At 36.4% G+C, this 25,503-nt stretch overlaps 1 long non-coding RNA gene across 3 annotated transcripts in view; it reads right to left on the reverse strand.

Moving 5' to 3' along the window:
* Positions 1-108: 108 nt before the first annotated feature.
* Positions 109-25,503, reverse strand: part of LOC128100764 (uncharacterized) — a 199,930-nt gene continuing 174,535 nt past the window's right edge. For all 3 annotated transcript variants that reach the window (XR_008214925.1, XR_008214927.1, XR_008214926.1), the window contains one exon: positions 109-24,704. This is a non-coding gene — a long non-coding RNA (uncharacterized LOC128100764). The remainder of the gene's footprint in view (positions 24,705-25,503) is intronic.

A 25,503-nucleotide genomic window follows, 5' to 3' on the forward strand; every position in this document is an offset into this window, starting at 1 on the left:
CTTTAGTCCATTTTGTGTATGTGTGTATGTGTGCAGCTACAAAAACAAACAAACACAAACAAAACCACAAAATTTGGGGATTCACCTCAAATGCTAAAGCACTCTGCTAAAACTGAGCTAGAGAGGAGTGGTTTTAGAACATTTGGTTTCCTTATCGACATTGTAATCAGTATCATGTTTGCCACAGGGGGTTTCCGAGGACTGCACTTCCATTTAACTGACAACAGGTATTCTTGAATTTGAGGGAGCACGAAGTGATGAGCCTTGCACCACTGTGTCACCATGAAATACAGCTCAGATCACTCAGTAAAACACAGACGAGGCCTTACTCTCATATATATATATATGAAAACATTTATATATATATAAAACTCCAAACAAAACCAAACAAAATAAAATCTTCTTAAAAAATGGTTGTCCTGAGCATTGTGGGATAACACTGTGTCTGCCATTTCAGCCTGTAACAAACTTGACAAATGTGAACAAACCCCAATAAACCAAAAATAAACAACAAAAGAAACACCCCCACACCACCCTTATAATTGGTTTTCTCAAATACTTTTGGCCCCCAAAATCCCTGGATACATTCTCCCTCTCCTTTAATGGTGTTTGAAGTGAAAAGAGTTCTAGTCAATGCCTCTCTTCCTGTCTTTTCTCTACACTCATGGGGAAACATTTTGCTAGAACTCTGTCTGGAGAAGGAAAGGCAGCAAGCGGTGGAGATGATTGAATGACACGGTGGCACCTTGTGATCAGGATTCCAGAGACGGCATTCTAATACATTGTACAGAAGTTCTAACACAATGATGTTCTAATACATTGCACTGGAGCAAAATGTAATGAGCCTTTGACAGGCATGGTCATAATCCCTTGGCAAAAGTCACTTAAACATGTCTATACCTTATTTTTTTCTTTTTTGTAATGAGTAGAAAAGCATATTAAGTCCCAGGATTTAGGAAAGCAAAGGAAAGCTTGAAAGCTCTGAAATGTTGAGTTTAATGCAAGTAATTGATATGATTTCTAAATTATTCAACAGTTCTCTAGCATGGGGCATTCATTGAGTATTTTGTAGAAGTAACAGTAATGCTTTGTCTGTGATAAGGCGGGAAATGTTCGGAATTTCTTTGTTTCTTTGGCATTTCCTTTCTAAATCAGAAAAGTTATATTAAGTTTATTTGATGATATGGATTAATTTGAAAATTATGAGACTTCATAAGCTACAGATAATTAAGAATCCTGGGGCTTCCTTTATCTCACAGAGGTTTTTTCTTTTCTTTTCTTTTTTCTTTCTTTCTTTTTTTTTTTTTTTTACGGAAACTGATGGAACTGTCAGTCATGTGCTTTCAAGCCAAATATTAGATCGTCATTCAAAGTGTTTTCCTCCATGCAAGATGAATTTATCTTAGGGTGCGTGGATTAATTCTACCTTGAGAGGAAAGCTTTAGGCCCCTTTGCCTTGAGGGTGGGCATTTGTGCGAGTGGCACTTCTTCATGTGGAAGTCGGCTGTTCAGTTCACCTGTGAACTGACAATTCCCAGGTTCAAGCTATGCAAAGTGCTTTAGGACCTTTGTGAAGATTTTCTACCAACGAATAATGCTGCTGTGTAAACTGATTTAGGAAACTGTATTTTCTTAGATGCCACCATACAGGTTTGAAATATGTACAGGTTTACCATACAGGGAAAGAAAAATAGAAGCAATCCCATTCAAGATCATTATGCTTAGGATCAGAAGCCCTTTCCAGATGACAACCAGATCACACCATCTGAATGTCATCTTAATCAGGATCCTTTCACAGGTCGATGCACTGTTACTTCTTGCAAATTCTTAAAAAGGAAGCAGTGATACCTAATGGTTATGAGAAAGAAAGGAAGAGCAGATATTCTTTTCATTTCTCTAAAAGGGAGATGGTGCCAGAGGAGTGATGGTTGGTCCAGGGAAATCACAAGAGCTGTGCATAGACTGTGTCATTTGATTCTTAAGCTTTATTATTTCTTTACTTCTTTTTAAAAATACAAATTGGAATGTTGGGGTACATTTTTATTTTATCCCTTCAGTACCCAAATTCTACTATGAAGTTGATAAGACTATTTTGATTTAACTAAATACCCCATTGAGATGATAACACCATCTGCAGAGGTTGTGGTTTTTTTTAAGCAACAACATCATAATATTTGTAATCATTGTTAAATTAATTGAAAAATCAAGAATTTGATAATTTTAAAATATAAACCAAACTGAGTGAATAGGGTGTATTTTAAAGCTCTTTATTCTACAAACTTATAAAGGGAAGGTATTCAATTAGTGAAAAATACCTCCTCTGTCTCCAGTTGAATACATACAAGTGAAGGTTGGTAAGTAAATATTTTTATTGTTTTTCTTTATTGAAGAGCAGTGTTGTCATAGTGTTCTGACCTGTGCTGGGAACTCATTTTATGCTTAGACATGTGTAGTACTTTACAAGCATTTTTGCATTTCTTGTTGAGTTTATTTCACATAGAACCATTGAAGCTTTGAAAAACAAAACAAAAAGCCCGTTTCATTAAACATGCATATGTTTAAATAAAACCCAAACTATGAATAGATATAACCAAGGAAAATATACAGGGCTAACATATGTATTGTCCTAGTTCATAAAAAGTGATTATTAATCATGGGAAGTAATTTTCGTCTGATTTAAATAATAACAGCAGAACTCTGCTTTTCAACAGAATCAGAAATGGTGTTGTCCATTGCTAATTTTCAGGGCACTGGTGTGTCTGTCATATTAATGTCATTACCAAGTCAAGTGGAAATATATGTAGATTTTGTTTACATTTTAAAAAGTGTTCCTGTGGTGACATGCTCATGTGCGCCATGCAGAGTGTAATGGATATCTTGTGTCTTTTTTTTTTTATTGATACAGTTTAGAATGGTTATGGGCTGTCATTCAGTGACAAAAGGGCCTGTTCCAGGAAATCTTCTTGACCCAAAAGTCAATCTGAATTCTGCAAGGGACATTTGATATGGACAAAAGGTACCGCTTGGTTTTCCTGCTGACAAGAAACTTGATTTTAAGTATATAATTTTCCAGATCAATGTAGCTTCCCTAGATTAGACCAAAATCTTGCTTTTTAATACTGGGATCTGAATTCCTATTTGAATGAAGGCTGATGAAATATTTTTTGTTCAAGATTGAAGAAACCAAAGCTATTTTTTTTTCAGTAAATGGGAATATGTACTTCTAAAAAGTAAATTAAGATTAGGACTGTGATAGAAATTTTATTTCTGGCTTCGTTGTCTGTTTCCATAGCAGTCCTGATTTCTCACAGTATCTTCTTCATAAAAGTATGCTAATATGTATCAGGCCATCTGGTCCAATTTGAGGTTCAGAAAATCTGATCATTTTGGAGGAGAGGGAGAAAGATTAAACCCCAGGCATGACTTGGTACCTTTGAAGAGCATAGCACATGTTTATCAGCTGAGGTTCTCAGAGAGAGCCAGGCATTTCCCATTCAGATTTCAGGATCAGAGGGGATTTATCAGGCCAATTCTGTGTTCCTTATGAAACCTTATCATCCTGGAAATCATACTCTCCAATTCATGAGCCACAGCGGGGCTGACCTAAGCTTTAGTTTGTATCTATTTGCTGTTACTGGTGTCTTGAAATGTAAATTTGTATGAAGGTCACCAGCATCTAGATGACTTTGAGATTTGATCCAGAAATAGTTATTTAACTCTTGCTTTCTGACCTAGGAGTGATCTATTTTATAGATTATTCATAGTTGGTTTCTCATCCAGGACTGTCTTTACTCAGGCTCGGAATTCCATTTTCCATTGATACATAGACGGTTTGGAAATACAAAGCCATAAAAGGGTACATCAATAGAGTATGCAGATATGAACATAGTGTCACATGCCTTTAATCCCGGCACTTGAGGAGCTGAGCCAGGGAGGTCACCAGTTCAGGACAAGCCTGGGTTACATAAGTGGTTTCAGGGCTACATATCAAAACCTTGACTCAAAAAACACCGTGTAAAGAAAAAAATCAGAATTCAGAAAATAAGCAAGACCTAACTGTGCAGCTAAGTCTGATGAGCCAATGCAGGAGATAAATATGAAACACACAGGGCAGTTTTGTCTGGTTCCTGTGGTTTTCAGAGATAATGAAGAGGTGATTGTTGCAGATGCTGTAAACCAGAAAGTAGCTATGGATCAAATATGCAGGTTAATATTTTCTGTGAAATGTCAGATGACATGTTAGCCCATCTTAACAGTATTCTTAACAGTCATCTAGGAAAACCCAGTAAATATAGAGGATGGTCTCTCTTCTTTTAGACATTAATATCATGCAGAAATGTGCTTCATTCTTTTCACTTTTCCATGTATCAGGAGAGCAAGGATGTTTTTGTCCACAGCTTCTTTAATTACTGGTTAGTGGAGGTCCATCACTTCAAAAAGCAGTTATATAAACAGAGTCTGAGTATCAACTAAAGCTGGACCAACTAATTTCGTTTGTTTCAGAAGAATCACATTTACATATCATACATATCATAATGCACATGTTATGTGTATTATGCATTTCTTATTCTTTCTTTGTTAGGACAAAATGTGTATAAGCAAATGAGTAATCTGAGATACTGCAAAAAGATAGCCTGAAGTGAAAAGGTGAAGTTTTCCATTAGTAAAATATATGCGTTGTGGAGAAATGGTGATATTTGAGGATTGTAATTTTTTTTTTAAACTTTAGGTTAGATTTTGTATCTTAGACCTACAATGGCATTAGAGCTAACCTCTGAGGAGTCCCATGGGATACAGGGACAAGGAGTGTCCATCTCAGGAAGAAAGCTTGATTTTTCCTTCATGGGACATTGCAAAATGTTTATTTTTAGACACATTATTTTCATTCTATAAAAGATGCACATGGAAAGGAACCTAGTAGTCTTTAGAAATTAGACTTACCTAAAGCTATTATCTTTCTGTGTTTTTCTTGTAAATTTTGCTGGATATGTCTCCTCAATTGTCCAATTTAACTATAATATTAAAAGTTTTATGTTATTAATATCTCTTAGTCTCTGAAGGCACTCACATAAAATAGTTGGAGAATACAGGCTTTTGTATAAGACCAGATGATAATTATCTGAATCCATACCCAGTCATGATAAGGACCATCTTAGCTAGCTTGGAAGATGCATGCTGTTCTATTTATAGACTGAATAAGCTTGTACTTGAATGGATTGGTGATTTCCCCAAAGAACACTCATGGCGTTGATAGCACCTGAGTGAGTCTTTCTTTTCCTTCTCAATGGTAGGGATCATGATCCAAAAGAGGTTTTCAGTTGCTACCAGGGAGAGTAGGAAATAATTAATGAGTCTCTTTGGACTGATGTCTGTGAAGAGGTTATAGACTCCCTAGGGAAAGCCTTTGGTTTAAGATTTATTTACTTACTTGCCATTTCTGGTTGAAACAAAATTTTAATAGGTCATTATCTATTTTTAAAAATATTTTTATGAATTCTTGAGAATTTCATACATTTTGTTCATATTTGCTCCCCTACCTTCTCTTCTTCCATATCTATCTCCCATTCCATACCTACTCAATTTTGTGCTTGCATTCAAAACAACAAAGCCAATGAGTGCTGCCTTTGTATTCTTGGGTGTGTGTCATTCACTGGAATGTGTTTGACCTGCTAGGAGCACCCTTAAATAAACTAGCTGTCCTTCTCCCAGAATTTTTAAATTTCAGGTTGATTGTCTTAATAATAGAATGAGATTTAAGAAAAGAGTAGTTAGAGATCCTAAGTTTCATATTATTTTATTAACTTCAGGCATATTTCTAGCTAACCATCTTAAGAAATTAATATATTTGGAGGTTGCAATATATAGTCAGAACTATTTGTTTGGAGAGAGATGTAGCCTGGAAATAGTGACTTATTTAATTCATTCTTCCTGAGAATATAATGCAATCCCTTTGCATTTCTGTACTCCTTCCTTGACTTTCAATATTATATTTAAATCGATAGATTTCATATAACCATTTTGGCTTTCTAACATAGATAGGCACTTGTGCATTGATTGGATGGTGGCAGGTGTATTTGATGCCTTCTTTTGCAACATTTGTTTTTGGTCTGTTTTCAAACTGACTTCAGTAATTATAAAATACAACACAAGATGTGTCTGCCTGCTCACTGTATCATAGTAAACAGATACCGTTGGAATATTAGGGTAACTTTTCTGAGTATCTATAAGTGACCTCAGAGTTCTTGACCAATTTCTTCCAGAATAGAATCAGGATCTAGGACCAGAGCCAACTGAGAGACAGGCGGAGTAGGAGGCAGGTGGTCAAGAAGCAAGGAGTGATGCCTAAATGAAGTCATCAATTTGTTGGCATAATTAGCTAGATCAGTCTAAAAACAGCTGCATTTTATAATGCTAATTATATATTGTTGCTAACCCAAGGTATCCAGAAGAGTGCATGCATCTCCTAGAGTAGGCATATGGAAGTGCATGTCCCACTGTCACAATTCTCTGCTTTCTGTCTCCTAGAACACTTACATGTGAAAGCTACACCCGCTGCTGCAAAATTAGGCTAAAACTCACTTTTCCCTTCTGCAAATGGTATTCTCACATCTTTAAAAGACTGACACTTGGGCACTGGTCATATATTGAAACTGAGCTAGGTAACCAACAGAAGCTCTGGGAATGAACATCACTAACGTAGAGCTATGTGTTGATGTTTATGTTGGTTATTGCTTGTGTGTAATGCTTAGAGGAATGGAGAAATCATAAAAGTTGTGCAACCTAATTAGAACTCTGCTGTCATATGCTCCTTGCTGATTTAGCCGTTGCAGTGACTGCTTTTCATCCACGCAGAGAAGAGGTGTCATTTCACTATCAGAATCCACATATTTCACAGGCTTTCAGGCAGTGTGAGAAAGAAAGGGTTAGACTAGATAGATAAGCATGAAGCAACATACAGTATCTCAAGGTGTGAGTCATCTTGTGATGCCAGCCTATTTTTATTCTCTCAAGAGATCGAGAGGAATCTTTAGATGGGAGCAGTTCTCTTCAGGAACTGCCATTTCCTCCTTGTACATCCATGGTGTCACTCTCAGAGATTAGTCTCATGTCACAGGAGGTAAATCCTACCTTCACTGCTAAAACATGCTGGAAATCACATGCTGGAAGCCTCCTGCCCCCCTTTTTTTCAGTTTTATAAAGGCTTAGTTACATTATAACCTTTGCAAGAGATTAAAAAAAGCCATCTGACTTGAAAATATTTTGTTTCTTCCCTGAAGGGCTTTGGTGATGAGTAATGGTGTAAGATTATAATGTATGTTTAAACTAAAGAAAAAGTAAAGTATACAGAGATATCATTTTTGTTTGCTTTTTGATCGTTCACCTGATTACTAAGCATATTTTAAGGTTGAAGAGACAGACAGAGAAAATGCTTGGCTCGCCCACCTTCCCAAGACCCCACTCTTGTCACACATCATTACTTCCACCTGAGCCTGCAATATGAAGGACATTGCCATTCTCTGTTCACACAGTTCTTAGCAGGAGCTATTTGTGTGTGATTTAAGTAGATGTCTTGCTATTTTATAAATCAGGTCATAGCAGTGCACATCCAGAGAGCTCCTGCTGTCACCTGCATTGTGAGTCTCTTCTGTCCTGTCATTATGCTAGCTCTTTTCTGCCTATTACTGAACAGCTGGGATTTTTGAAACAGCTGGATGATTAGATTTTTTCTTCCTGTTTTTCATCCAGATGCTTTAGTACTGTGTAGAAACAATGCTGGTGTGGAACGACCTGGGAACATAATAATAACAACAATAAAATCTGTTCTGACATAGTTGTTATTAGGTATTGAGTCACAAATAAGGGGAGTTTGATGTCTTTTGCTTCATAAACATGTCCTCATTTTCATAAACATAAACATCAGCCTCATTTTGATCCCTAGACAAAAATGTTGATTTGCCAGCTTTTTAAATGCCTCTTGTGTTACACCTTAGGCTACTGAAACTGCTTTGACTGCTACATTGATTTGCTTAAGGGGAGGTGTTTATACACAAAGAGGCAGCACCTGAATTTTCCACTCAGGGCTAACGTGAGGAGCTGACAGCAGGCAAGCTATAGTCCGCTCACTCAGTCTATTTTTAGGTTGGTCCCTTTGTGGCTGACATCAACCCTGACTGGGAAGCTTGAACAAAGACAATGAAGTGTTCTATTATGAAGATTTTCAGATTTATCCTACTGTATAGTATTACCAAAGGGGAAAAAAAATTCTAATGATGTTTATGGGTGTCCTACCCAGACTAAAATTAGAAGAAAAAAACTGTGTACAGACTTCTCATTCAGCAGTTATTTTTTCCATAGATGTTCCTTAAGTGCAGGCTGGGCTATGCAAGATGTCCTGAATCTTCAGAAAATCATATCTAGGTAAATGAATTTTTAAGATATGAAAAAGATTCATTTTTGTAAAAAATCCAATTTTGCCCATTGTTCCTATGTTTTCTTCTTTCTCAGAAGCTATCTACATTTGTGACAGGGTCTAGTTTCTTACTGGAGCTTGAACTGCCAGACTATTATGAAGAAATGACACTTTAAAAAAATCGTATCTTGTTTCCTGAAATGTACTTTTTTAAATAATAGCTTCTGAACCAACAGAATAATAAATAGTTCTAAATCCAAGCTGACATAACTTACTTTTGGAGGCGGGGGGGGGGGAGGGGTTGTTAAAGCTGTAACAATAGTTAGTGTTTTCAAAGAGTGATGGTAATTGTGTGCAAAGTATTTCCTCCACAGAATTTACCTTCCTTCCTTCCTTCCTTTCCTCCTTCCTTCCTTCCTTCCTTTCCTCCCTCCCCTTCCTTTCTTTTGTTTTGTTTTTTAAGACAGGGTTTCTCTGTGTAGCCCTGGCTGTCCTGGAACTCCCTCTGTAGACCAGGCTAGCTTCGAACTCACAGAGATCCACCTGCCTCTGCCTCTCAACATTCTTTAATTTAGTAACATGAGAGAGAGTAGTGAGAGAGAAGTATAGGGACAGATGACGATGATGGTGGTGGTGATGATGATGGATAGGTAGAGTGATAGACAGATAGATGGGTAAATAGGTAGACAGATAGACAAAGAGAGGTACAGAAGTGAAAGAAGACAACACAAATTAGAAATATCTGAAAAAGAGTAAACGTTATTTTTAAAAATCTCTTGAGTAGCATTTCTGAGATCATCATTCTTCTGTTTCCATAAGAATATTTTCTTTTAAAAAAATACAACCGATATTGCTTCCACAAATTCTGACCTAAATAAGGGCATAGATTTTGTTCTTAAATGCAAAAAGTTTTGTTTGTTTGTTTTGGGTGGCTATTTCTACTACATCTACTAGGAAACAGAATTGTGTAATTGCAGTTGGTCAAGTGAGAAAATGTGAGATCAATTTTAATGTTTCTGTGAGACTTTTAGTCTGCATTGCTGAGATATAGCTGGTGTTGGCTCAGATTTTCATTTGTTCTCAAGACACTGTCTTGTTAGCTTATAGAGACTCCATATACCTCTCTCCCTCTTCCAGAAATCAGGCCATGTCTCCATCCCTACAGTCTCTTTCTGGAACAGAAAGTTGATAAGAAAGCATGGCCTTACAGGTTATAGCTGTAGGATAAGCTTGTAGTACCTGCCTATTACCCCTTTGGACAAAGCTTAGACCTAGCTAAGCCACATGGTATGGGGAAAACTTCCTGATGCCACTGAAAAGCTCTTTTGTTCTCTGGAGCGAAAGGTCTGTCTCTTTAGGACACCCCTTCATGCTATTCTTGGTGGCCATCATTTCTCATGCTCTCCTAATTCTAGACTTGGTCATGGCTGACTATAGTGGTGAATATATGTCTCCTAATGAAGTTCATTCTTAAAGCAACTTCATGCCAGCTTCTCTTTTAAACTTCAATTTAAGTCATACCATGTCTAGATCTTCTGTTTTGGAAGTAAGGCTTCCAATATTGAGATGCAGTTGAGATGGCATCTGCGGGTCTCTCCTGGTATCATTACCTTGAGAACACCCTACTCTTCTGTGAAGTGTGCCTTAAGGACTACCTTGTTTGTTTTCTGAGTATCTCAGGACTTACATTAGAGTCCCTGGTTTGAGTCTTCATTCAAGCCAAACAAACATTATCTTTAATTGAAGTTGCTACTACTTGAAGCCAAAACACTTGGTCAGGTCAGTGAATGGAAAGGAAAATAAATAAATAACTGAACAAAATAAAGCCAAGTGGATTGCTTGGTTTTGTGGAGCATTAGTTCAATTTTGCTTCATTAAAGCCATTAGAATCAAATGCATCCTGGATTCTCTTTAAATTTGAAAGTTTTTCAGTTTCTAGCCATTTTGCTAGAGAAATACCTTTAATTATAAAAACGTCATCTCATGGGATTTCTTGGCTTTACTTTAAGAAGCAGTGACTATTCCTGGTGCCTTCAAAATATGACATGTTGTGTATTAAATGCGAATTCTTGAGAGTAAGATATTTTTTCTACACTACATAATTTTTTTGAAAGTATCTGAAGTATCTATATACTTGAAAATGTATATTGTCCTAAATTATCCAGCACATCATTAATATTTGAAGGGATTGTAACAGTTGACTTGCTTGTTGACACATTATGAAGGGGGAAATGAGGTAGACATTTTTCTTAATACTGGAAATTAGAGATGAAAGGACATGTATTTATTTACAGTTTCTGAAACAGATTGAAAGTAATCGATGCCAGAATGTTCTGTGTGGTTCATTCAGAAGCACTTTAAGAGAAAGAAAATGCATTTAAGATGCATCTTCACCTAGCCAGAGAGTGGAATGTGGAATTGAAAGATTACATTAAGTAGATTACATTTCTTAGTTATTAAATAACTTTATATCATATAACATTATCCTGTTTGGGGCAATATTTTAAAGCCTGTGAGTTGTGTTTGAATGATTGCAGAACAAACTTTGACAATTTGGAGGTTTGTATCCCTGGAAGGGCTGTTATGTTTTCAGAAGAAAATGCCTCCTTATGTGTGCATTTGAATATAAATATATTAGCCTAATTACCTTTAACTTTCATTTTAGATTTTATCTCTGTAACTTGATTTTCGGTTTCATTTTTTTTCTAGAATCAATGGATGGATTCTATGACACTAGAAAAATTTTAATTAACATTGATTATCAATTACTTAATTATTCTATAGAAGTATTAAGTTTTATACTTGAACAGAGGAATGGTTAATCCCCATTGACCCCTAGAAAAAAATAAGGTCACAGTCATTTCTTTTTCTATTAGTTATTTAAAACAAATTTTCAATAATCATGCTTTTCTATTCCTTAATATTTTTAAACATATAATTTCACAAAGTACAGTGTTTATTTACAGTTTAGTCATTCTACATATAAAACTTGGCCATTAGCCATGAAGAAGTAAACGTTGCTGTCTTCGTAGAATAGGAGTAAAAGTATCTCATTATGAAACTCTGGCCAGAAAGATGGCTTCACAGAATGTACTCAAGAACAATTCTAGGCAGCTCCCAGATAGTGAATGGGAAGCACTAGGCAGACAACTCAGATAACTCAGTCTTAGGACTCCACAGGTTCTTAGCAGGTTCAGTGTTGACCTAGCACTAACCTCTCAGATCACCTTAGTTGTCAGATGTTAGTTACTAGCAAATGATCAGATAAGATATTGGGGAGGATAATCAGTAGACAGGGTTTATAATGACATAAAATAGCATTTTATTTTAATTTAGATACTGTCATTACTTCTATTAGTAAATTCTATTTAGAGATATTTCTTGGTTTCTCAATGGATAACACGGAGAAAAGGTTGAAAACCAGATTAATCATCAATAATTAAAACTCGTCTTTGTATGCTTGCATGAGTGATGAAAACTCAAACCTACTAGATTATAGATTTATCCTGCTAAAAATCATCACACTGAAATAATTTGTTATTTTCTATGGATGCCTGGGAGTGGAGATAAATACAGTCAGCTAAGTGTCAGCAGAAGAAAAACATGACCAGAATTTGTCATTGCCCCTCTCTACTAGGACAATAAACATGTTTGTGCTTAACGCTCTAAAACAATAACAACCACCACAACAACAGCAACAACAACAGCAAGCTCTTTCAGCTGCTCAGAGAAGGAAGTGCTTAGGCTTTTCCATATACTATTGCAATAGAAGTTTTGGGAGAAAGAGTTGGGTGAATGTGTAGTTGGCTCACTTTATTTGTTCACATCTAAATCAAGTTACCTATATCTTTTTATTCCTTGAGTGAATAAAATGATTAATTTGTGCTTCTTATTTCTGTGCAGTCTTTTAGAAGAGACTAATATACAATTGTGAAAAGTACCTTCATTTGCATTTACTCTAGTAGAAGCTAAATGACATATTTCCCCTGGCTTATGCTACTCAGTGATATAGAGACCCACGGGAATGTGGTGTGCTCCATGTAGTTCAACAGTTAATGATGTGTATGATGTTTTTGGGCAAGGTGTCTCAATAGGTAAAGAGCTTGCTTCCAAGAGTGAGGACCCGAGTTCAGATCTTCAGAATCCATATAAGGCCAGATATGCTAGCACTGGCTACCTGTAGCTCCTATGGCAAGATACAAGGTGGAAACAGGATTCCCTAGAAGCTGTGGGCCAGCAAGCCTAGCAATGTACCACTGAACAAGAAGAGACCGTGTCTTAAACAAGCTGGAAACAGACATTTAGGTTGTCTCTCACATTCACACATATATACACTTGTACATACAGACACGTACACACACAGACAGACACACAGACATATACACACAGACACACACAGACATGAACATACACATTGTTGGGGGATTCAACTTGTACATTTATACTGAGAAGGCTGAAGACATTATTTGCTCATTGCTTTGTGAATGCTGCACAGTCAATGCTAAGTATTTTTAAAGAGTGCTATTGAAGTATGTTTATCTTATGACAGTAATATAGTAATATAGATTAATATAATGACCTCAAGTAACTATGATGGCATGCAGGGATAATGAAAGAAAGCCATAGTTATTATAATAAAAACCTTAGGAGTTATTTTAAATAACTGGTTTACTATAATAATATAACTATATTACATTTTTAATATATAAAACAGAATAGAGAGGAAAAGCTTTTTAATAACCTCTCTCCAGTTCCCTTTCCTCTATGCATCTCTATCCTACCTCATAGCAATTGTCATATATTTATAATACAAATTGTATTTATCCCTGAGCATATATCATTACCATTTTCTTACTATTACTACATAGTTTATTTTTATTTTATTTTATTACTAAGATTTTCCACCTATACGATATTCTATTCATTCAATGTGCATAATTTTTCTTGGTCATTCCAATATGGTGTGTATTTTCTCAACTTTAAATATTTTTATTATAAACAAATATGTGATAAGTATCTTCACATATATATTTAGTTTTTGAACATCTTTTGATGCTTGCTTCCCCTAGAAAACTGAACACTTGTAAATAAAAGGATTTTCATTTCTCTGACATTGCCTTTTTTTCACAAGAGGATGTATTATATCAATAATGAAACTGGTATGGCAAGAAACAACTTTGGGAGTCATTTGCTGTTCTCTTTAGCTCAGCAGCATGAATCATTTAAATATTATCAATAATAGAGTGGCTATATGTTGACCTCAGCTTTGTCTATTCATACAGTAGATTGCTTTAGAACGACAAATGTTGCTGAAGCAGTTGAAGGCAAAGTCTTTTGTCTTAGTTCTCCATCCTCCTGTAAGTGGTCCCCTGTTCCTTCTCATTTGGATCATAGAGATCAGGTTAATTATATGTCTATCTTCTCATTCTAGCTGGAGATCCTTGCTTCAGTTGCCTTGTCTCTCTTAATGATACTATATATCATCCCTTATGCCTTTATTCAGTTTCAAGAAAGATAATGTCTTAAGATACTATCTGCATACTTCTCAGCAGATTCACAGGAATGTCGCTATGGAAGATTTATACTTGAACACAGGTTTCATTTCCATTTTTTCCTCCTTTTTGTTTTCCTTCTCCACTTTATTCCTTTTCTTCACGTTTTCATAAAGGAATGCCTAACTTTTCACTCACTTGATGTGTTACTATTGAGGAGTAAATGCTTCTCCTATTTGTGCCCATCTTTTAGCACCTCAGCACTGGAGGACTGAATCTCATGTCTTGCTTAAGAGAGTCCAGTTGCATAGAACCCTGGTTTTTAAGGAGAACATATGCTATGTTTTTTACTGTGTTCTGGAAACAGCACAGGATATTCTGGTACTGTCTAATGCCCTTGAGGAACAGTCTGTCTGCCTAACTTCCCAGGTTCAAAATTTTAATGAAAGACTCAGGTTCCCCACCACCATTGCCATTGTTTTCAAGTTCTTCTTCCAGATTTATGAAAAATTTGAAGCATCCTGGGATGTTTTTCAAATATTTCTCATTCTAACCTCTGAGACCTTATTATATTTCTTATTAGCTACTCATCTTTGTGATTACCAATTTTGGAATAATTGACTCAATTAAACTATAACTGGTCTCAATTATTCCTTTTTTAGTAGAGATACATTGTTGAAAGAAACAAGTAATCTTTTTAAAATTTGAATAAATTTATATTATAATAAATTCTCTATTTCTTCTAAGTGTACCTTGTTTGCCAGAGAGGTCCTGACACCCCAAGTCATAGTTACATATTCAGGGTTCAGTCACTTTTGTAAACAGGCTATAAAGCCAAGAGCTACTTCACAGTTTCTAAAATAAGCACATAAAAACCTAAAACACATTAATATGCCAAATGAGGTAGCAAAGTTATGACAATGCTTCTGATTTTAAAGACTCGTGGGTGTTTTTGGAATGGACTTTCACACACTGTCATAGCCCTGCCACTTGTTAGAGACTGAAATGTGCCTGTACTGATCAATAGCCAACAAATATGTGGAAACCATTGAGTCTTCAGCATCTTGGAATATCTCCCCTTATATTCTTTCAAGATTCATGAATTCAAGGTAAATTCTTGACCCCTTGAGAAATTACAAAACTTAGTTCTAATGCTAAGGCTATATAATTCATTTTATGGGATTTAATTTATGAAACTCTTAGTTCTAGAGTTTAATTTGTATTTCTCCATTCTGTTTATATTTTAGAAATCAACTTTGGTTCCAATCTTCTAGATTTCTTTCCTTTTCATTAGCCCTCAGTCCATATAAATTAATCCTGCATCTAATGGAACCAATTTACAATAAATAGGGCCATAAATCCCAGTTCAAATTGTTAAAGGCTTTCATTGTAAGCTAGTTTAGCACATGTATCTATTAGCATTTTCCAAGTACCAACCAACTTCAGAATATAGTGATTTTGTGTATTGGCAGTTTGGCTGAGTTCCCTTGGCTGGTTCTTTCAGGATCATCAGAGCTTTCATATGTGGCTATACCCAGCATGGAGGTATACTCTTGGCCGACTCACCCCAAACTGCCTTAAACAAATGTCGCCTGAGTGACCAAAAATCCGTCTTCAAAACCCAGTGGGGTAGGGTAAGCTTCCCATGAAGCTGAGCTCTGAAGCAGTTAAGAGAGAGTAAATATGATGGATGAACCACTCAAGCATCTATTTGCATTATCTTTGTCTTTCTGTTAATGTTTTAATTAGCCACACAAGTCATATGGACAATTGTAGATTCAAGAGATGGAGACAGAGTTCACTGTTTGATGACAGGAATTATGAACTATTCATATCCTTCTTTAGTTCATAACAGTTTATTACCCTATCTCTTTTTATGAAGAATTTCTCCCCAGAACAAATTATAGCTAACTTGTCCCTGTGTGTAGAAACAATGCATGGGAAAAGAGTAGTCTAATTTAGCCTGTCTTTCAAACTCTTTATCCTTGAACCATAGGATATGTATGGTCTCTAGATTATATGTACTTTTGGAGATAATATTTTATAAAATGTGTTTTAAAGTTATCTTCATTTCTATTAGGTTTTACATCTTACATTTATTTTTTATGTGGAGCAAATTATAAGCTTCGAGGAATAGAGAGCTCACTGTGTGTTTTGGCAAACTTTCTTAGTCTAGGGGCACACAAATATATAGTATTGCCTAAACTACAGGTTACCCTGGCTACACAGACAAGAATTTCACAGTAAGCATGTTTATATATTTGATATATTTGCTTGTGACACATTGTGCCTTTTTGTAGTTGTTTAAAAACAATTATTAGAACACAATAAATATTTATATTAATAAATTTTGCCATCTCTTTATGCCTTGAATTTAACCTGAAAACATTGTTTTGTTCTGTGGAATTAATGTTCATGCCCTTTGGTGTTTGGTTAGAAAATAAAAGCAGAAAGTGTGAGTGCCATTACCTAGTGAATATCAACAGTTTAGTCTGCTGAACATTCAACATCAAATAGAGAGATAGTACACCTTGCTAGCAAGTTCAGAGCTGTCCACTAAGTTTCAGGTGATTTCAGACACTCATCCTTGCTCACTGCAGTCATCAATAACAGTTCTGTTTGACTTTCTGTACTTCTTTAGTCATGTTGGCCAGGAACATGTTTTACTCCTTGGATAAAAGAACTGAGAGAATTTTCTGATATGTGTGTGAAGAAAAAACTTGAGAGTTAGCTTATTTTTCTTTCTCCCCATGGTTTAAAGACATGTTTCTTAATATATGTGCTAGCAAATTCTTAACTATTTGTTTCAAATTCCTTGAAAAAGTGATTGCTGAAGCAGAAGAATTGATTTATTTATTAAAAAAATCTCATGTCTACCATAGTCACAATATTAACTACTTAATTATCTTTCCTGCTTTGGCTGAGTAGATACACATGTGGTTGTGGTTTTTGCTTCCCATGGTTCAAAATACTTTGCTCTTATTCATAAAAGACTTTGACTACTTCCTTATATTGCATTTTCATGCTTAAGAATGGCCTTTCTCTTCCAAACAGCCATTATAAGATGAAGGCAGGAATCATTATAAAATGAGCAGCATCATGGTTCCTTAATAACTGAAAATAGACCTTTTCTGTGGATGCCATCAACAATTACATTTCTGAGAGAGTCAATTCTCTATGCACACAAGAGAACAGAGTACTCTTAGTGTGCTCTGGGTATATATAGATTGAATTTTGGATAACAAAACAAAATCTTTGCATCTGTGGGTGCAACACTGGTAAATTCAACCAATTGTGGATGAAATATATTTACAAACAATTGCATATGTGCTGAATACATACAGATCTTTTATCTTGGTCATTATTTCATAAATGAGACAGTTTAACAACTTACATATGATTTGTGTTGTCCCGGGTATTCTACATAATTCAGCACGATTTAAAGCATATAGAAGGATGTGAATCCATAGAAATGAGATATCATTTAGTCTTAGAGACTTTATCATCCACAGATTGGGTATTGGAGGAGAATCCTAGAACTAAAATCCTGTGGCTGAATTTGGAGTAAATATGATTTTTAAAATAATTGTTAGCCAGAAAATTACTGTATTAATTACTTGGTATGAGTTGTTCCATTTGATATTTGTTCCATTTCCAAGGACTAGTTGAACATCCTGAGAAGTGTGCTCCTGCATTTAGTTACAGGAGACAGGAGTTGTCCAAAGCTATGCAATAAGTCTACTTACTTTTTCTTAAATATTTTGTTACCTTTTTATGTGGAAATACATGACGTAATGAAATGCCATTCTCGGTGTTCTTTGCCCAATTATATGGCTGACAACATTCAAACCAGAGGGGGAAACGTGTTCAGAAAGTAAGCACGAAGGTACAAGGACTGAGAGGCTTTCAAAATTGTGTGATATGGAATGTTTGTCAAAATTTTCCAGGGTGTAGACTTGTCTTTGTACCCTTACCGAGTTGATGAGACTTTTAGATAAGTCTGTGCGCATCAAGGCATATCACATTCCAGAAGCAAAAGAAGACATTGTTTTCTTGGACCTCTTTTTCTCTCCTGTGGCTGTCTTGTTCATTAGGTCTTCCAGGGTTTGATATTTTTCTTCCATCACTGGAGATCAGTGGCGTTCACTCCTTTGACTTACTCAGGGAATTAGAAGTATCAGAAATATTAGATAAATCCTGAGGGGAGAGGTTCTTACCATAAAAATTCCACTCATTTATCACAGGATGGTTAGGAATTTCAAATGACTTCTGAATTTATCTGGGGATATATATATATATATATATATATATATATATATATATATATATATATATATATATGCATTCAGACTTTACTTTTTATTTATTATCTTTCTATTTACATGAAATTTTTGACTGATACATAAAACAAATTAACAGAGAACAGTATGTTTTAATGCATGTATACATTGCATAATGTCTCCTCAAGTATAATTGCTTTGTGATAAAAGTTTTGAGAAATCTTTTCTTCTAGATTTTTGAAATATTTATGCATCATCTTTTTTAAGCATTCTCTCACAATTTTTGGTATTGGCTATATATACAGGCTGGCCTCGAACTCACAGAGATCTGCCTGGCTCTGCCTCCCAAGTGCTGAGATTAAAGGCATGCGCCACCACCACCTGGCTGGTATTGGCTTAATTTTTACATTTATTTTTGTTAGCTTTACTAGGTCATATTCACTCCCTCCCCAAACTCTTTCCCAGGTCACTCTCCTTCCCTTCCCAGCCAATTTTGTGCCCTTTAAAAAAATTCTTCAGCTTTATTTATTATATTTTATGTGTATGAGTACTTTGCCTATATGTAGGCATCTATATCACATGTGTACTGGGTACTCTGGAGGTAAGAAAAGGGTATCAGATACCCTGGAAATGGAGTTAGGGAAGGTTGTGAGCCACCACATGGGTTGCTGGAAACTGAGCTCAGATCCTTTGCAAGAGCACAAATGTTCTTAACCACTGAGCAATCTCTCTAGGCCTCTGATGCATTATTAATATTGTGCAGCACTGTACCAGACCTTTTCTTTGTTGAAGTACTAGTGATGTATAATGGTATCACCTAAGTATATAACTAAATAAAGTTTAAGAAATATGTACTGGAATTCCACAACTTACCACCACAATCCTTTGAATTCCACAGTCCATTTCTCCATATGGTCTCATGGATTCAACACATAAGAAAACTCTTTATTTTGTCACCTATGTCTGTTTGAAATTTCTAGATTTTAGATAAGTAGAATCACCTACTGTGAGGTCTCTTGTTTTTGGTTACTTTCCATTTATTGTATTGAGTCCATCAGCCATTCTCATTTTACTGTTAGATACTGTTTGGGGCATAGACATTCAGGACATTCTGCTTTACCCATTTGCCTCTTGGTGGATATCCAGTATAGTTTGATAAATATATGCTTAATTTTGACAAATATTCTATCTTGATGGAGATTTGATCTATGCTGGTAGAGTCTGTCTACTTTAATGGATATCTGTTCCATATTGTCTGACACTTGGTCCATGTTGATGGTTACCGATCTCTCTGGACAAATATCTGATTCACCTTGATGGATATTTGTTGATATTGATGGATATCTGTTTGTACTTCATTCTCAACAAATATTAGGTAATTATCATATAGATATAAGCTATTCCAAAGTAGTTCTTCCTCCTATGGAATAAATCAATGGTGAGTTTATGGATGATAGCAGATACTATAATCTGATATCCATATATTTGAGTCTCCATTTTGCCATACTACCTATGACGTACAATATGTTTCTTCACTTCTTAATCTTGTTCTGTGACAATTTTATTCATGTATAAATGTATAAAAGGTATTCTGATCATACATCCTTCCCATTATCTCCCTTCTATTCCCATCACCCCTCCCATCCTTAACAGTTCCTTTCCTAGATTTATAAATTGTGTTTTTGTTTGGAGGGCATTTAATCTTTTGGAGCATACAACTGAAGGGAATTCATAAGAAGTAAATGGTCCAGCAGTGAGGCTGTAGGGCCATTCATCCATGCCTAATTGTTGATTGCTCTAATTTCAATTGCTATGTCTTGCACAGAAAATGACATTTGACAGTGCTTCAACCTATTGTCTGGTTCTTACACTCTTTCTGCTTTCTTCCACAAGTTCCCCGAGCCTGAGAGGATATGATATGATTGTCTTGTTTGGGTCTGAACACTGTTTTTGGCACCTTGTGCAGCCACGGTCCATCTCGACAGATAGCTGGTTCGTGGTGATGGATGTCTGGTCTATCTTGATGGATGAATCATTCCCCTTGATGAATATCTAGTTTATCTTACTTTAATGTGGTTTTTCACTAGTAAGTCTTGTTCTTTGTACATTTGTATAGTAGTTCATCACTCAATATTAAATTAATTCATATTCTGATATTTACTGTATGACTTGGATGCATCATTCTCTTTATATTTAAGGAGAACCAATATATAATTCAGAGCTTATGTAAGACAAGTATACGTAAGTAGATGTATGACTTTTAAAAAGTTAATTGGTAATAGATTCTTTCCTAAAGGAAATTCAGATAATTATGCATCATTCTTTTCTTTCTTTTTTTTCAAGAGGTTATTTTATCTCATTTTGTCACTTTGATGGCAGCATCGATGATTTCTATAGCCATGTATGCTGACACATAGGTACACATATAACCCTCCAACAAGCACTTCTTTGGTTCAAAAAACCATAAATGACACTTACAAGGATTTAGGTCATGGAAGTTGGTAAATAAAATGAAATGTTTGTTATCTATTGAAAGCTTAAACTCTTTGAGACTTTAGTATTTTTACACGGTAATTATCTGAGCTACAGGTTGCATTCAAGAATAACTTATGCAGATGCAAGTTTATGAAGACCAATTTGAACCGCCAACGTTTGTGTGAGTGTTAAAGCAAGAAGCAATGATAGTTTAGAGAATTGTTCTTATATCTTTGTCTTGGACTTCCTCAGATGTAGTCCCTTGAGTCTAATACTAACGCCTGTGTTCACTTAAAGTTTTACCTCGCATCTCCCCTCCAATCCTCTCTTCTTTCCCTGTAGTGCTTTTACCCTTTTTCTTTGCACTTATATTTACAGTTCTTTCTGTCTTCCTTCCCACACCAGTCTCCCTCTTTCCTTCCTCCTTTACTTTTCCATGGTTCACCACCTCCTTCTCCCTCTTCCATTCTCTTACTCTCTCTCACCCTCTTTTCCTCTAGCCAAACAGATCTTTTAGGGCATACTTGGAGATTCAAAAGGAATTTATTTGTCCAGTTCTGTATCTTGACATTTTTCTGTGAGTTTTTGTTCTTCTTACATAGAAATCTCAACAATACTGCCAGAGCTAGTTCTGCTTCCTATACCCTGGCAGAACTCCTAGAATTAATCCCGGTGGGATGACTGTTTTAGAAGCTGCCTTAAGATCTTTGTAGTAGTATTCAGACTGCTATCCAAAGAGAACTCTAGTTAAATCCATATACTTAAAATGTTTTGCCAAAATGTTTGGCCACTTAATCACTGTAATTGTTATTTATATAAAATACAAATGTGTGTGTGTGTGTGTGTGTGTGTGTGTGTGTGTGTGTGTGTGCCTGCGCTCACATGCCTGTGTGTAAAATAGGACACACATCTTCACATCGTGAAGGAAGTAATGAAGCCCCACAAAGCTGTTCCTCTTCTACTTCAATAACAGTATTTCCCTCCTTCTCATAGTTGCTTTTCCTGCACTTTGTGAGGCTCCAGGGATTCTAATTCATTCCATTTCATGCTAAACTAATCACAGTATTCTTTAGCTTAGTCATAATGATATAACAATTAGACAGTTGGACTTGTGCTTCCACACAGAGGTTTACTCCCTAGTAATGTAGTCAGTGGTCTTTGAAATCATGAAATAATGAGAAGAAGCATTGTTGTCCATATTTAGAGGACGCCGAGGACACGTGACTAGAATGAAGCGAAAACAAGAGTAAATGCTGACATATGCTTTCTACATGATTCTAGAATTAGACACTGAGACTTACTATGGGCTGTTTTTGTTTCCATGATTAATTTCCATAATTAATTCATTAGCAAGGTATTTTAGGAGTTGCTGCTATGATGGTGCTCACAGAGACAGCTTTGGTGAGCTCAGCATCTACATCTTGTGCAGAATGATCTAAAAGGGGGGTAAGGTATTACTCAATAGTTTTAACAATAGTGGAGTTTGAGAGCTTGGAGAGATGTCTCAGTGGTGATGAACACCGCCTGCTCTTTGGAAGACCTGGGTTCTATTCCAACCCAGTACCTATACAGTGACACTGGGAGAAAGTGTTTGGACTGTGTATGTATCTGTGCACCTAGGACTGACTTTGACACCCTCTCTGGCTCGGCAGGCACTGCATACACATGGGGTACAGGCACACATGCAGGCAAAATGCCCATGCACAGAAAATAAAATAGTATACAGAAAATAAAGTAGAAAACTACAGATTAAAATAGTAGAACTCAGTTTATTTTACTTTCTGGGGAAACTGAGTCAAGGAGGAATGTGCAGCTCATCAACGTATTTTTTCTTATCCTTACCTCTCTTGAAAATGCAGCATAGGAAATCCCAGTTGAGCAGTTGTAAGTCTTCCGATGAAAACTGCCTGGTAAGCAGATCTGTGATATGCCTCTTTCCCCTTCAAGTGTCTGCACTTGGCTTAGAGGAGATGGGTTTTCAATGAGGTGCCTGAGTATTTGGTCATCCATGAGAAGAAGCAGTGTGTGGGATACTGTCAACTAGTGTCTGACATGAGGCTGATGAAAGGCCCTGCCTCCTATTTCACGCTCACAACCCTGAGTATGTTCTGAACTAAAGCAAGATAAGTGAGCTCGGGCTTCTCTTTTGAAGAACATTATCGAATCCTTTCATCTGCTCCCAGCTCCTCTTTGTCCCTCTTGCTGGGTTAAATGCTGCTCTTATGTATCACGTGAAATGGCAGGGCAGGCAGGAGGATGGTCAGTGAAATCAGAGCATGCTGAAGACAAGGCTTAATAGCACCTGTCATATTCTTACCGTGGCACCTAGCATGTAATAACGGCTCAATACTTTTTCCTTACTGTGATTATTGTTCTCATGACTCTGCTTTACTTTTGTAGACATCTCATGACTACACCCACAGAGGCTTTTCTCACTTCAAAACCATTAACAATAGAAACTTTTCACCTTTGATATCAAATCAATTTTTACAAAAGATAATTTTTCTGGATTTTTCTTTTTGTGATATAGCTGTGTACAAATCTTACCAAAACACATTTAGTTTTGCATTAATTTCTTATTACTGCTTAAAATATCACAAGCGTGTGATTTGAGACAACACACATTTGTTATCTTAAAATTATGGAGGTCACAAGTTTTAAAATGAAGCTGTCAGCAGGACTTCACTGCCTTTGAAGACCCTGAGGAAGAATCCTTGTTCTGCCTTCTGGGGCCTGACCACCTGCATGGTTCCCTGACTTTCTTCTAAGCAGCAAGCACATCTCCCTAACTTCTCCCAGCCCTCTCTGTACTGACCTGACCCTTTTACCTTCCTTGAAATTTCATTGGGTCCATACAGATGATCTGGGATTTCATATTATCTATCCATCTCAAGATTCTTAAATATGGTTATGAAATCTCTCCTGAAAAATTTGAGGACCAGGCTCAGGATGTAGACATCTGATGGGTCTCTTGTAGTGCCTGTTGCAGATACAATGAAAGCAATGGTACTTGATAGATGGGATCACAGGTCTTTAGCTCTAAAAATGCATTCATTAAATCAATCCTTTTATTAATGAGGAAATTTTTAACAAGGATTAAAATACCCCATACTAAAATCCACATCTTATATCTCTACTCAGTGACTTTTTACACAGTTTCAATGTACCATTTTTAACACAGTGCCCTCCGCTACTAATTAGTTTTTGTTAGAGACCACATTAAAAATAAATACCAAATAGTGTTTTAGGTCAGAGGCTAATGTGTAATCTGAAGTGAGTCACCCCTCTTGGACTTCAGTTTTGTTACACTTAACAGAATAGGTGGATACATTAAAATTGGTTTAGTGGTATTTGTTTAAAAAGAAAATAATGCCTTAGGGCTCTCCACAAAAGCCTCTGAAATGTCTGACTGTGGCTGATGCTGATGTCTCCCACTCTAGCATTCTTCTCGTTCAGAGAAGAAAATCTCAAGTCTGTGGGTCCTTCTTATTCAGGCCGCAGCCAAGAAATGTTCACAGTTCCAGGATGAACAGCTGACATTTCTGAGTCGATGGTATGCTGTGGCTCAGGTGACAGACTTGAAGCTTTCGGTGCGCATCTGATTTTCTGCATTTCATCCGTGTAACGAAGGAGGATGCTCTTGTCAGTTAGAGCAGCTTGTTCTTACGTACAATAAGTGTGTCTTCTACTGAGCGGACCCAAGGACAAACTAGAACACAGCTCGCAGTCTCCATTCCCCTTTCTCCTGTGCTCTCTTTGTAGTTGGAAATTTTGGGGCCTGTAGAGAATAATACCAGTCATCTTGATGTTGTTTTATTTTCTGGGCTGCATTTTAGAGAGTGATCCGAAACACAAGATGGTTGATCTCGTCCTTCATATTCATTAGAATTTCTGTAACCCTAGTCCAGTGAGCAAAGCTTTGTGGAACACCACCCCCTGTGTTCTCAGAACAGTGCTGGGAACGCCATGATGAACAGGGCAACCTTTCAGAGCAGGAAAACCACCATCTTCAGATTTCACTTGAAATCTTGTCTCCATTTCTGGCTTCTGTAAAAACAAGAACGCTGTAAGTACTTAGGCCTCTGGAACATGTTTTCTTTTCACCCCCAAAGTGACAAAAGAGACACACCTCACAGGGCTGTTATTAGAATTCCATTGAGGTGATGCATCTGCAAATACTAAATAACAGTGTCTGGTCCTGAGCATAAAGCATGGAGCTGTTATGCTTGTTCTTCACAGTCTAGGAGAGAAAGTGTGATGCCTATAAATACCTCTAGTACCAGGCAGGAGCAATGAATGTCCAGTTAAGGAGCTTTCGCAGTTTAGAGATGATAAAATGACAGGGGTCACAGCATTTTCACGGCATTTTAGCTGGCTGTTAAAAGGGGAGGAGGATTTAGCATGTAGAGATAACCAGCCCCGTGATTTTTCTTCCTGCTTCATGGTTGATCTCTCCGCTAACTCTCCTATCCATGTTTTCTGTGTTGTCCATTGCTTCTATATTCTGGCATTGTCTATTCCAATCTAACCCTTGACTCCATGTAAATGTCATCAAAGGATACTCTGCTTTCCTGGTAGTTTACTTACTGTTTTCAGACTTCCCAAAGGCATGCAAAACATAAATACGATGCTTTATTTTTTTTCTTGAGGCAAGGTCTCACTATGGCCTGTCTCTGCCTCCCAAGTGCTAAGATTAAAGGTGTGAATCACCACACTAGTGCCAAATATAATAATTTTTACTTATGTTTTAAGAGTAAAATCATTTTTGCTCCTTAAATAACTTCTGTCAAGAGCTAGGTCATATTAGTCATATGGTGTTGGTTTGCAGGAACCTAGTTATTTGGGG

This window comes from Peromyscus californicus, unplaced genomic scaffold (genome assembly GCF_007827085.1).
Source record: "Peromyscus californicus insignis strain IS unplaced genomic scaffold, ASM782708v3 Scaffold_7__1_contigs__length_154581171, whole genome shotgun sequence".
NCBI lineage: Eukaryota > Metazoa > Chordata > Mammalia > Rodentia > Cricetidae > Peromyscus > Peromyscus californicus.